The sequence below is a fragment of the Pelobates fuscus genome, chromosome 3, assembly GCF_036172605.1.
Source record: "Pelobates fuscus isolate aPelFus1 chromosome 3, aPelFus1.pri, whole genome shotgun sequence".
Lineage (NCBI taxonomy): Eukaryota > Metazoa > Chordata > Amphibia > Anura > Pelobatidae > Pelobates > Pelobates fuscus.
Genome location: NC_086319.1, coordinates 42,543,621 through 42,555,706, shown reverse-complemented (window position 1 = coordinate 42,555,706; position 12,086 = coordinate 42,543,621).

The following is a 12,086-nucleotide window of genomic DNA, read 5'->3' as shown; positions in this document are numbered from 1 at the left end:
ACATTCCTAGCCTATTGTTTCCCGTTAATACATGACAATTATCACATATCATCTATTTATACATATATTCTGTGCAGACACAAAGTGCATGCATTGCTCGGTGGGCTAATCTGCTTAATGGACGCAAGTAACACAAAATTACAGGTAACGCAGTAGCCATGCTCTTTTTCTAATCATATTCCGCACGTATCTATATCCACAGCCATCTTATATCTAGGATAGCCTTATGCCTATGCCACGCATGCTTAAACATGTGTTAACATCTACCACTTCAGCTAGAAGGCTATTCCATGCACCCACTACCCTCTCAGTAGAGTAATACTTTATGATATTTTAAACCTTTGCCCCTCTAATTTAAGACTATGTCTTCTTGTTGTGGTAGCTTTTCTTCTTTTAAATATAGTCTCCTCCTTTACTGTGTTGATTCCCTTTATGTATTTAAATGTTTCTATCATATCCCCCCTGTCTCGTCTTTCCTCCAAGCTATACATGATAAGTTTAACTTTTCCTTGTACGTTTGATCCTGTAATACATGAACCAGTTTATGCAGTGCTCGGTGGGCTAACCTGCTCATGGGACCTGAATGAACCCAAAATTACAGGTAATATATTATTACAGTACATTTACATGGAGATGTGTAACGTATAATGTTCTGCAGATTATTCCGCATATTTCTGCACACAATATGTATGTAAATGTGTCTAATTTGGGTAATAATGTTACTGTTAATTTTGGGTCCATGAGGTCCTGAGAGCAGAAGAGCCCACTCAGCCATGTATGCAATGACTGTATGGGACATTAAAGAGACCACCTACTTTTTGAAAGGGAAAGTGTTAGGCATTTTACATGCAAGGTTGATAAGCAAGAATGATTTATTGGCCTTTCAGGACTTTTAATAGTCACACTCAACCTCCCTCCCCCTCCCTCCTCACAAGACACCCAGTCTGTCATGGAAGCTCAGTAAATGCTGGGGCAAGGTGCGGCAGGTTAATCGTTTAGGTAGTTACCGCTCTAAATCGCTCGTTCTATTCACTTTTACAGGAAGAAGCCGAGACTTTCCGAACTTAATGAATTTGCCGGAAATTACCGAAGGTTTGTTTGTTTGTTTTTTTTACAGATAAATGCTCGCACATCACAACATAATTTACTAAGTGGGAATTCAGAGTCAATTGCAAACTTTATATTAAAATAGGGTAAATATTAAAAATGGGGTGAAAAAATCTCCAAGAAAGATATACATTCAGCTGCCCTTTTTGGCTTACACTTTGAATTAAATGTAAGTATTTAGAGGGTTCATTCACTAACATCTGACATTTGAATGACAGACTTTAGGCTAACATAGCTTTGCTGTGACTTAGTTGAGATGGAGAATTTTTTCCAAGTAAGATTTTACATTTCTGTGGTCAAAGTGGGCAGTGGTGTATTTTAGATTTGTGCTGCCCTAGGCACGACTAAATTCGGACACCCCCAAAATCTAAATTTGCCCCCCCAATTGGTGTCCAGGTCATTTTTTGGACTGACAGACACATGCCCTCATTGATACATGCACTCACTGACAGATACACAGTCATTGGCACACACTGTTTAACCCCTTAAGGACACATGACATGTGTGGCATGTCATGATTCCCTTTTATTCCAGAAGTTTGGTCCTTAAGGGGTTAACCAACACACACTTTCACTGACAGACACACACTGACACACCCACTCACTGACAGGCACACACTCTCAGATACACATAAAATGACATACACACACCGACACACACTCACAGGCACACCCATTCTCACTCACAGACACACACTGACAGCTACACTCACTCACAGTAAGGTGGACAGCCCCAGAACACAAGGCAAACAAGGCATTTGTCTGGGAGCTTGGGGTCGAATCTTTTGGCGCCCCCCTGAAAGTGCCGCCCTAGGCAAATGCCTTGTTTGCCTTGTGGCATGATGTGGGAGTTTTGCAGACTTTCAATTTAATGAGTTCTAAAATCTGTAACAGTGGAACCTGGACCATAGGGGCATATTCTTGTGTAATAATGCTTTTCACGAGGCTTGAACAAATCACATTCCTTTTAATTTACACCCAGTAAATCGATCCATCGAAGATTTATCTGTGTAGTATGTAGTATTCATTGAATACCACTTCACTAGTAATTCCTGGATGAATCGATTCATTGGGCATGAATTAAAAGGGAGTTTATTCGTTCATGCCACCTGAAACACATTGTTACACAAGTGTAGTAAGGACTACTGATAAGTGTGAGTTAGAATGAACGCCTTTGTCATAATAACATCTGCAGTTTCCATTCTCACCTTATTTGATAGCTGGAGATGCGGCTGTTCTTGAACAGGGCTTGGCATCTCATGAGTTAAGTGGGTAGTAGAGTTGGTGTGGGTGCAGTGGTCCACCATCTTTAAACATCACCAGCTACCACTGATATTGGGCATGCCTGGCAAGGGGTTATAATACATCCTTTTGCAGAAATTATACTTTGTGATTTGGATGCTCATTATTAATTTGCTACCTCTTCGAAGAGTTATTCATTAAAATGTGAATTATCAGGAATTCCAAATTGCAGGAGTTTTGCATCCAAATGGCAAAATTTAGCTAATTGAAGTGGTCTGCATATTCCCATGTCTCTTAACCCAGAAAAGGTAATTATTGCAGTTTTTAACCCCTTAAGGACACATGACGGAAATATTCTGTCATGATCCCTTTTATTCCAGAAGTTGTGTCCTTAAGGGGTTTTAATAAACTGCAATAATTACCCTTGAGCATTAACTCCATCTCTAGAAATTGTCTATGTGCAATGTAGTTCCAGGGGCCCGGTCGTGCTATGAAAGCGCTGCAGTAGTGAGCTCAGAGTGCTTGGAAGAGGTGAGAGCTCCAGTCACTTCCTCCCAGCAACCACTGAGAGCCGCGTGGGAGGAGGAAGGAAAGGAGGGAATCAGCATGGGAACTCCCATCAGCCTGAGCCAGCCACTGAACCCCAGGGAAGTCACCCTCCTGCACCTAAAAGGTAGGAAACAGAAGGGTGACTAAAACATTTGAATGTATTTGTTTGTGTATGTGTGTGTCTCTGTATGTGTATGCATGTGTGCCTGTGTGTTTGTGTATGTATGTTTACCTGTTTTTGTGTCTGTATGCATGTGTGTGTGTCTGAATTTATCTGTATGTCATTGTGTGCCCTATGTATCTGTTTGTGTGTTATTGTTTGTATCTGTATGAGTGTCATTCTGTGTATCTGAATGTTTGTCATTAAGTGTCTTTGTATCTGCACGTGTGTCTGTGTATCTGTATGTGTCAGTGTTTGTATCTGTAGGAGTGTCATTCTGTGTATCTGCATGTGTTTATATATGTGTCTGTGTATCTGTGTGTCTGTGTATTTGCATGTGTGTCTGTATCTGTATGTGTGTCTGTGTATCAGCATGAGTGCCGGTGTATGTATCTGTATGTGTTATATGGTGTGTATCTGCATGTATGTCAGTGTGTGTTTGTCTGCTTATCTGCATGTGTGTCTGTGTAACTGTCACCCCACCACACACACTGTCACCCCCTTCACTCCAGAAGACCCGGCCACCCTGTGGACCCCTGCGACCGGGGCCATGTGTTGCAGACCCAGCACGCGTGCTACTACCGCCCACCAGGGCCGTGCCTTTAACCCCTTAAGGACACATGACATGTGTGACATGTCATGATTCCCTTTTATTTCAGAAGTTTGGTCTTTAAGGGGTTAAGGGCCCATCGGGTGGCCCATGCTGTTAGGGCCACCCAATGCAATGTAGTTCCAGGGGTCCGGTTAGTGCTGTGGCGCTTTAATAGCACGACCAGACTCCCTGTAATGAGGTCAGAGTGCTGGGAAGAAGTGACAGCCCCAGTCACTTCCTCCCACCAACCACTGAGAGCCATGCGGGAGCAGGAAGGAGATGAAGTAGTCAGGGTGGGAACTCTGACTCCCATCAGCCTGAGCAAGCCACTGGACCCCTGGGAAGTCACCCTTCTGCACCTAAAAGGTAGGAATCAGGAGGGTGACTAAAACATGTTGCATGTGTATGTATGTGTGCCTGTGTGTGTGTCTGTATGTGTGTGTGCCTCTGTATGTATGTGTGTGTCTGTATGTGTGTGTGTCTTTGTATGTATGTGTGTGTGTGTCTATGTGTCTGTCTGTATTTGTATCTGTATGTCTGTATTTGTATCCTTATGTCTGTATTTGTATCTGTATGTCAGTGTGTGCCCTATGTATCTGTAAGTGTGTCACTGTTTGTATCTGTATGAGTGTCATTCTGTGTATATGAATGTTTGTCATTAGGTGTGTGTATCTGCATGTGTGTCTGTGTGTCCGTATGTGTGTCAGTGTGTGCCTGTATCGGTATGTGTCTCATTGTTTGTATCTGTAGGAGTGTCATTCTGTGTATCTGAATGTGTGTGTATGTGTCTGTGCATGTATTGTATGTATTGTTGTGTGTGTGTCTCTATCTGTATGTGTGTCTGTGTATCAGCAAGTGTGTCTGTGTAGGTATCTGTATGTGTTATATGGTGTGTATCTGCATGTATGTCAGTGTGTGTTTGTCTGTTTATCTGCATGTGTGTCTGTGTAACTGTCACCCCACCACACACACTGTCACCCCCTCTCACCCTGCCACACTCACAATAACTCCCCCAATCCTGTCACTGACCCATGCCATACTCACCTCCCATTGCTCTGCCATATTCACCCTATCCCAATTAACTTCTCTAGCACCAGGGCTGGTGTTACCATTAGGTAAATAAGGCGTTCGCCTGGGGCGCCGGCCACTGGGGCGGCGCCCACCAGGAAGTTTCCAGGAAGTTTGCTGGTGGGCTGCCCTACTGCTGTCTGGGGCTGGTGTGCTGGGCGAGTGGCTCCTTAGCCACCCCCAACACAGCCATTCAGCTGCTGGGCTCCTCTCCGCCACTTGCCTGCTCAGGGAGAGGGGTTTACAGTAACCCCAGCACCCAAGCAGAGCATTCTGCTTTCCTGCAGCCAGGGGAAGCCGGGACATGACCTAGTATCCCGGCTGCCCCCTGCCTGTGAAAACCGGAAACTCTCTGAGAGGAACAGGAAGCAGCATGTGCTCACAGTGCGCGGTTCTCCTGCTCCCCCACTAGAAAGAACAACTTCCTGCAGGCTGGACCCCTCTCCTCTTCACAGCATCCAGGTATGGCAGGCTAAGGGGGACTGTTTATTGTGTGTACATGTTTGTAAATTGGGGTGTGCTTTAACCCCTTAAGGACACATGACATGTGTGACATGTCATGATTCCCTTTTATTCCAGAAGTTTGGTCCTTAAGGGGTTAAATAGCTGTATTTGTGTGTGTAAATAATGTGTGACTTTATGCAGTGGTGTGAGTTTTTGAGTGACAGTGTGTGTGTCTGTGTGTGTTAGTCAAAGTGTGTAAGTGACACTGTATGCAAGTGACTGTGTGTGTGTGTTAGTGATAGTGTGCAAGTGACAATGTGTGTGTTAGTGAGAGTGTTTAAGTGTCTCTGGGTATGTGTGTTAGTGTGAGTGTGTCTCTTTCTTTCCCTAAATGTGTGTTCACTATGTCTCTCTCCTAAAATGTTTCCCAGTCTCTATTTCTTAAATATTTCAACAGTCTCTCTATCTTTTCCCTAAATGTGTCACAGGCTGTTTCTGTTCTTTCTCACCGTGAGCCTGCTTTCACTTAAAGAGACACTATAGGCACCCAGACCACTTCAGCTGATTGAAGTGATCTGGATGCACTGTTACAGGGCCCTTACCCTGCAAATGTAATTATTGCAGTTTTAAGAATTTTCCTGGCAATATAGTTTCCCTTTAAATTGGAAAAGAAAACATGTAGCATTTAGTCTAAAAGAGACAAGTTTTGAGTACAGTTGAGTTGGAAATTGTTTTAAAATCAGCATATTTTGCCTAAGTTTGCAATTCAGCCTCAGTTTACTGCAGTTTGTTTAGTGATTCTTGATTTGTATTGATTTAAACAGTGGTCGCTAAGTGCCAACATAAAAAAGGGTCAGAATACCTCATTAGTAGAACCTGGGTTGATTACTTTTGAAAAACATGTGCATGTACATTATCAGTCAATATTGCCCAACCTGGACAGCATGATGGGCCTTTAAACTTTGGGCTAACGTGTCACGATATCTTACCTTGCTCCCAGGAGCCCACGTGTTGATGTCCCTGAAGCGGACTCCTCTCTCTGGGTGCTCAGCATGTCTGACGCCGGACGTTAAGATAACTCTCCTTTTTATGACGCGATGCTGGCGCATCAACGTCATAAGATTGATGATAAAGATTTGCGCTATTTTCACTGCCCCAGAACATTCTGGGGCTGTGGCCTTAAAGCAAAAGATGCACCCATATAAATAGGGTGTCTTTTGCCTTGTATGGTGCCCTGTTGTGGTTTAATATTTTGTACCCTATAGTCTACTTTCTGTCTGCATTGTCTATCTGCTTTTTGACATCAGCGAATCATTTATCATTCTCCCATTTTCTGTCGTCCTTGTATTCTCCTGACTATTCTATTTGTGTACCACATTAAGCCCAGCCATCTTACGGTTCGGTAAAATATTATTTTAGTTGTAGGTGACACGCTCTGTGTTGGGGTTTACTTTACCGTAACATAACCCTACTAAGCCTTCAATGAATAAGACTCCACTGGTAAATGCTGGATCGATCAATTAATTCAGGCACAGATTAAAAGACATTTTATTAATTCATTCCACCTAAAAAGCATTTGCCTTCTGAAGGGCCATGTGAACCTGTCCTCCAGCATTCCAAGCTCACAGACAGCCTACCACCTGGCCCCTAAACAGAGGACTCTGCAGGTAGCGCTGCCGAAACGCTCTCTACATGGTCATAGTACAGCGCGAGTATGTCAAATGATGCTATGGGAAGACCAAGGACAGGGAACAAAGTTGTAACTGTGACACAGAACCTAGAAATCAAGACTGTCTTGCCAAAAGCAGGACATATGGGATGCATGCCACAGTAAGAAATAGCAAAACTGCCACGAAGCCTGTGTGATAATGTGAGAACTTGCACAGGGATGCTCATGCCTTACATGTATTTGAATGGATTGAGGATATTTATGCTTCCTTCTTTTACATCTATCTGATTTAGCCTTATATATAGCCGTGATTACAAGCAGCTGTGTGCATGGACAAAGGAACATGGAACCCATTTGGAAGGACTAACATTGCTTGCAATTTTTTTTATTGGTCCAATAACCCCCTCCACCCCCAAAGAAAAAGACAAAAAAAAAACCATAAACCCCGGGTCCCATAGTCAGGGTGATCAAATATACACATCAAATGATGTCGACACTACTCCCTTCTTCTACCCAGTGAAGGAGGTAATGGTATCCTTTAAATCTAAAAACTATTGGAAATACAAACAGACAAGAAATTAACAAAACATGCACTCACAGAGCATTCTCGCAGATATATAACATGATTATTAGCTGTACTGATCCATCCAATCACAATGTTTCCCATCTACATCGTGCACTAAAACATCATGACCATTTTCGACGCAGTGATTTGACTGTAATAATTAAAGTGTAAGCTTTTTTCTATTTGTGTTTTAATGCATTATGCGGAGGTGAAATATGCAAATAAAGAAGTAAATTTTGTTTTCTAATCACCTTTGCATTTCACTTGTTTTCCTCAAATCTACAGCTTCTATACGGACATCCAGGGGCTAATCCTGCTCCTCCTATTGTTTTCAAAATTGCAGGCTCTGTCTCCTTACCGCAGAAGATGTAAATGACAGAATACAAGAATTCTGCAGTGAAGTGGCTATGATTTATGTGACATGTAATCAGCAGCAGCAACTACTTGCTTTGACAGACTGCTGATGTACAGCTCTCATGATTCAAAGCAGCTCAGTACTTGGCTTGCTTACAAGGTGGGAATATCTGTACTGGATTAAAGAGTTCTCCTACATCACCATCAAAGCTACAGAGTAATTGTGCTTTAAAATTAGTCCTGCAACATGTCAGTATTCAGTAAGAATTTAAATGGTGTGCACGTTACGTATTAACATTTAAAGGAAAGTAACAGGTAGTGTATGACACACCAGGAGGTCTGAATTTTGATAAAGTAAATTTTTCAACCTAGATTAGTATTTAATTTTTATAACTATATTTATTAGTATGTAACACATTTGTGTCCATGTATATTTGCAACATTATTTATATTCGAAAAGTAACACAACTGTTGAATAAAGAGAAAAAGATGAAAGCGTGTTTGTGAGGGATGAAAGTTAAAGGAACACTATAGGATCACGAACACAAATGTATATTCCTGATCCTATAGTGTTAAAACTACCATTTAGGTGGCTTGCCCCCCTTATCCCCCTTAAAAGGTAATAAAACGTACCTTTTTATCAGCACTGCATGGGTCCGCTGGCGCTGGCCCCTACCGCGATCCGCCTCCTTGCTGACATCATCAGAATTTATGATTTCAGTTAATCCAATGTTTTCCCGTGGGGAAAGCATTGAATTGACTGAAATAGGCAAAGAGGTGGGATGGGATGGGGCCAAACTCCAACTTGGCCAATCAGCACCTCCTCATAGAGATGCATTGAATTAATGCATCTCTGTGAGGAAAGTTCAGCATCTCCATGCAGAGTGTGGAGACACTGAATGTCAGTCACACTGTGCAGCACTGTCCCAGGAAGCACCCCCCAGTAGCCATCTGAGGAGTGACCACTGGAGGTGTGTCTAGGGGGCAATGTAAACACTGTCTTTTCTTTACAGGGAATGATTATTCTCACCAGAACAACTACATTAAGCTGTACTTGTTCTGATGACTATAGTGTCCCTTTAAATAATTTTATAGTATAATGAATACAATTATGTGTTTCGTAATCCAAGGATAATCTTCAATATTAGCTTTTGCTGCAGTTTGTCTTGGTGAGAAATAAATAAATAAATAAATGGAAATAAATGAAATCTTCTCTTTCAACAATCCAGCTAGGTAAAGGTGTATTTAAATGCACAGAACAAAAACAAATTAATGTGATTGAGTATGGAGAGGCCTAACAGTTTAGGAGTTAGAGGGGAAGCATGTTGAAGCCATGTGGCAACCAGAAGTCATCATCCAAAACTCAACAGAGAGAAGAGAGAACTGTTAACATTGTTCACTCTGGCCTTCAACAAAAAACAGATGATCCTTTAATGATCTGCTCAGGGAGAACGTAGGTATACGGTGTCCCAATCCAGACTGGGTCGGTAATGTGAAACAACTATCTGTGCATTCATGATGAAAGTAGAAACCAGAGAAGTAGTGAGAAAGTGAGCCAAATGTCTGGTAAACAACAAGTGGTGTCGATTCTAGTAATTTGCAGTAGATGTTTCTAGAACAAAAAGTATATAAAAAGTGCTGTGTTCTGAAAAGTGGTCTAAAATACTAAAAATGGAAACCAGTGGAACCAGCAGATGCATTCAGGGCTGGCGCAAGGATTTGTGGTTACACAGGCAAAAATGCATTTTGCAACCCCCCAAAAAGTAATCTTCACGTGTGTCTCTTAAACCCCCTTTTGAGTTTCTTATCCCCTCCTTTAAATGTTATGCTGCCTTTACTGTTTCTTCTCCACCGTTTGTGCCTGACACTGCCTTTTAGTGCGTTCTATTCCCCTTTTGCCTCTTTGTGTGACTGAGACTCCCTGTCATTCCTTCACCCAGCCAGACACTTCCCTCCACCGTTTCTTGCTGCAAAACACTGGACTATGCTGCACCAAAGAAGCAGAAGCCACATCTAGTCATTCAGGCCCAACCTAACGATCCTGCCCAATCATCAGGGGAGGGAGGGGAGGGCGCGGGGAGGGTTAGTGAATGGGTGAGAGTGCCCAAAGCAAAACCTTATAGATTACTGCGACAGCTGAAGTAGAACTAAAGAGGCAATGATGATGGGTGGTGGGGGGACAAATTCAAGGGAAAAAATTTCACTTTATAAGGTAAGGTGACACCCAAAAGTTCCTTAATAATCTCAAAAACCATTCAAGTACAAGGAAGCAGTGTAACTATAAAATAATATAGGAAATTTGATGACACAGGCATGTGTGCAGAATACCTGGAGGGTTACCCAGAGGGTCTGCTGAAGAAGCCCTGTGTTAGCGTGAAAATCAGCATGCTTGGATCAAGGTTACATTTTTATGTAAAGTATCAGAGCTGTGCAGAGTCATTAAAAATTTGTGAATGCAGACATTGTGTTTCTAACTATGATGTAGAAGTGGTCCAACGTTATTGCTATTTTTATAACCCTTTCAGATACAATTTAGTGTGTTAAAGATATCTGGGACACAGCAGAGGTGGATTTTAAAATAACATTTCAGGTAAACCCCAAAGGCAGGACAGACACAAACAAGATTAAAGGATCACTTTAGTGTCAGGAACACAAATATGTATTCCTGACCCTATAGTGTTTAACCCACCATTTAGGTGGCTCGACCCTGCTCTTAGCCCCCCTATAAAAGTTTAAAACTCACCTTATTTCTAGCGCCGCGGGTCTACCGGCACTGGCTTTGCCCCCTTTGTGATATCATTGAAATGGACGATTTTTATCCAATCCAATGCTTTCCCAACGGGGGGCCAAATGCTGTTTTGGCCAATCAGGACCTCCTCATAGAGATGCATTGAATGCAGAGCGTGGGGACGTTGAAAGGCAGTACTGCCTTCTGTGCAGCACTGAGCCAGAAAGCCCCTCAAGTGGCCATCTGAGCAAAAGCCACTTGGAGGTGTCCCTAGGTGTCCATTTTCTCTGAAAAGGCAGTGCTTACATGAAAATGCCTGAGGGAGCTTTTATACTCACCAGTACAGCAACATTAAGCTGTGTCCCTTTAAATAATTAATGGTCGTTCCTGCACTAACATAACAAGTTGATGTTACATATAAACATACTTTGTAGCAGTCATTTTTCCAGCTGCACATAGCCTCAGCAGAATTAGACTGGGACTCGGGAGGCATGATTGCGTGCCTGACACACAAGCTCAGAGACCACACAATTTTATATCGAATCCAATTTTGTGTTCATCAACCTGCAAAGTTTCCAGCTATGCATAAAAACAATAGTTTTTCTTTATGACATGGGTTTTGCCCATCCCACTACAAATTTATGGACAATACTAACTAAACAAAAAGGGGATTTATTGGGGTGAATGGCAGATTGGCATTTTAGTCTTCATAATTCGTGGTATTTAAAAGTAAGTTTACTTTTTTAAAACTTGCCCAGATTTTTTTAAAAAGTGAATTGTTCATGTAAAAAAAATGAAGGATAAGGAATGTTTGGATTAGTTGCAATTTTTTTCTAAACTATGAAAAGCATGGTACAGCATAAGTGATAAATTACATTTCGCCATAAGCTTGTGATCCCAAACAACTGAATGCAATCCATCCCGTTTTACTAGTTTTGGTAATCCTAAAATGTCCAAGGTAATCTTTGTTTCCTGCTGTAAGCTTTTCTATTATTATCATGCATGTGTCACATTTCATTTTAATGGAGATGTTTCTGTTAGCTGTAAATTCTGTTATAAATTGTTGGGGGAAGCCACAGGTGGTGTAAGCGTTCTAAGAGTTGCAGTTGTATTATGGCAGAAGGACCCGTGTTGTCTAACCCTGGTGAAAAATAGCCAGTCCTTGATTGTGAAAACACCAGTTCTTCACAATAAAAGCCACCTTTGTCCCCATGGTGATCCTCTGAATGAATGGTAGGTATATGGGCATAATTAAGAAATGTGTGTGAAAGATCAAATGAAGGTGACATCTAAGCCTTCTTCTATAGCACAGTAATACCTGGAGAACAAGAGGAGAAACAGGTTACATAAACCGCATTAGGACGAGACCAACAGAAGAACACTTGGACTGCTTGCACAATCAAAATCCAAGTATAAAATCATTATTTATTTGTGTAAATGATGAAGATTTGCCATTTAGAAAAATTCAGTGTGGCGGAACCCGCCTCGCCACTGGACATTGGAGGGGCCTGGCTGCCTGCCTCCTACCTGCTGACTATGGCCCCTGGAAAATTGGTACGTTTAAAGAACTATATTTGGGCATGTAATATTTTATATTACTGCTACTGGA